This window comes from Elephantulus edwardii, unplaced genomic scaffold (genome assembly GCF_000299155.1).
Source record: "Elephantulus edwardii isolate Elephantulus edwardi_28Jun2011 unplaced genomic scaffold, EleEdw1.0 scaffold00285, whole genome shotgun sequence".
In the NCBI taxonomy this organism is placed as follows: domain Eukaryota; kingdom Metazoa; phylum Chordata; class Mammalia; order Macroscelidea; family Macroscelididae; genus Elephantulus; species Elephantulus edwardii.
Window position 1 is genome coordinate 1,828,728 of NW_006400035.1, and position 2,758 is coordinate 1,831,485.

Here is a 2,758-nt window from a genome sequence, read left to right on the forward strand (position 1 = left end):
AGTCTGTCTTAATCTGAATGTTCAGATTTAGAGGAGTATCTGACAGACAAGCAATTTGTGGAGCAGTGAAAGATAAATCCCTTATTGTGGAGTTAAGCATTAGTTACAGTGTTGACCCCACCCCTAGCCCAGTGCCTTGACCCACTTACTTCCCAGCTCCACCCCCCACCAGGATAACCCTTCACATCTGCCAAGTCCCTTCAGAATATATCTTCTATTGTCCAACCCATGATCTGACAGCTTGTATCCTAAGCTTTCTTGGCTTCTGTGATTCCAAACATGTCAACTGCTGACATTTTTTTCTTTTGACCAGTGTCTCTTAAGTTCAGTTATACTGTCTCCAAGGGAAGGTGACGTGTCCTGTAGAACTCCTGTGTAGATTATGTTTTCCTTTCCCGCCTGTTTTTCCTGGGTACCTGAAAGATGCCTCTTTGCTATTATCTGAGGTGACCTTCCCCAGTGCGCAGCTTCCCAGCTTCCCTTCCGCCCAGGAGCACGTTCTCCCGCCGGTTTTTCTTGGGTACCTGAAAGATGCCTCTTTGCTATTATCCGAGGTGACCTTCCCCAGTGTGCAGCTTCCCGGCTTCCCTTCATATAAGTAATAAATTATATTAATACCAAAACTGACTACAAACAAGACAGCAAAGTAAAAAGATCACTGAAAAACTGGAAAAACATCTGCATATCATACCATTAAAAGTCTTCATTTTCCTCATTGACAGAATGTTCCACAGATTGAAAATAACTAAAAAATTAACAGAAAAATTGGCAAATATAAAAGAAAATGCATATGTTGCTTAAATATTTTTAAACGTTGCCCAATCTTTTGAGAAATTTTCTGTTTACTTTTGCCCCTACTTATATTTTTTTAATAAAACACCAAGGAAAAGTATTAGACCTTTTATTCCAAAGAAAATCCATAGTATGCACAAGTAAAAGAATTTAAATGTGGTATTTTCTTGTTTAATTTGGCAAAGACATATTGTTAAAATAATTGTAAGCATAAGTCTCAATTTATTCATCAGTTAGATGGGAAAAGCCTTAGTACAGACCACAACTGAAGTAGACTTGTTTAAAAAAAACACATGCAAAATACCAGATACAGATGGAATTATTGCTATCTTTTATTATTAAGTCAGGCATTTGAGGATTGATAAACTACTGTGAATATGACTCTTCCTAACAACGGCTTGCGTTGTGCAGATGATACAACCTTGTCTGCTGAAACTGAAGAGGACTTGAAGTAGTTGCTGCAGAAGGTAAAAGACTGCAGTCTTCAATATGGATTGAAGCTCAGCATCAAGAGGATAAAGATTCTCACTAACTCCATGATATAGATGGAGAAGAGATTGAGGTTGTTAACAACTTCAGCTTGCTGGGTTACAATCAACACCCTTGGCACCAGAAGCCAGGAAATCAAAAGATTAATTGCATTATGGAAATCTGCTGTCAGGAACCTCTCCAATTAATGTGAGTTTAGAGACTAAGGTGTGCCTGATTCAGGATAAGCTCTAAAAGGAAAGGAACTTTAAAAATGTTTAAAAAGTCAAGTAATGATACATCCAAAATTCGGAAACAAGTCCGTGAGAGACAGTATAGTCTTTTTTTTAAAATCTATCAAACATTATATTTTTAAAAGAATACAAAAAATTGTTTTTAAAACCCACATATGCCTCCCACTATCACCTCTCCTATTCAAAATTGCATTGAAAGTCTTAGTGATAGCAATAAAGCAAGAGAAGGAAATAAGAGGTATCCAAATTGGCAAGGAGGAGGTAAAATTATATGCAGATGATAAGACAGTATACTTAGAAAACCTTAAACACTCAGCAAGAAAACTACTGAACATAGTTGACCAATTCAGCAAAGTTGCAGGATACAAGATCAACATACAGAAATCAACTGGATTTTTTTACAGTGACAAAGAAAATACAGAACTGGAGCTAAGAAAAACAATATTCTTTACAATAGTGAATCACAAGATTAAACACTTGGGGGTGAATCTAACCAGAAGAAAGGATCTATTCAAAGAAAATTACAAAATATTATTACCAGAAACAAAAAGAGACCTGAAGAAGTGGAAGAATATCCCTTGTTCATGAATAGGAAGACTCAATAGTGTGAAAATGACAATACTACCAAAGGCAATTTACACCTTCAATGTAATCCCAATATAAATACCAATTCCATTCTTCAACGAGATGGAAAAGGCAATCTCCAGTTTTACTTGGAATGGAAAGAGGCCCAGAATAAGCAAAGTACTTCTTAAAAATAGAAACAAGATAGGAGGCATCTCACTCCCTGATTTAAAATCCTACTACATTGCCATGGGAGTCAAGACAACGTGGTACTGGTACAATGAAAGACACATAGATCAATGGAATAGAATTGAGAATCCAGAAATCAGCCCATCTAACTATGGTCAATTAATTTTTGACAAAGAGATGAAATCAGTTAAGTGGGGAAATGATAGCCTTTTTAAAGAATAGTGTTGCCAAAACTAAAAAACTATCTGTAGAAAACTCAAGAAAGATCCACACCTCACTCCATACATAAAAGCCAACTCAAAATGGATCATGAACCTAGGACTAAAACCAAGGACTATAAATTTCATTTAAAAAAAAAGCTTGGAAGAACTCTAGAAGTCCTCATTCACAATATACAATATACAAGCATCCTGAAAAAAATCTACAACCAGAAGAGGATAACACAGATGAATGGGACCTTCTAAGAATCAAATCCCTCGGGGGGGGGGGGG

At 36.4% G+C, this 2,758-nt stretch overlaps 1 protein-coding gene across 5 annotated transcripts in view; it reads right to left on the reverse strand.

The window, feature by feature from the left end:
* FOXP1 (forkhead box P1) overlaps positions 1 to 2,758 on the reverse strand; it is a 419,751-nt gene that overhangs the window by 272,091 nt on the left and 144,902 nt on the right. The gene's annotated exons all lie outside the window — the stretch shown is intronic.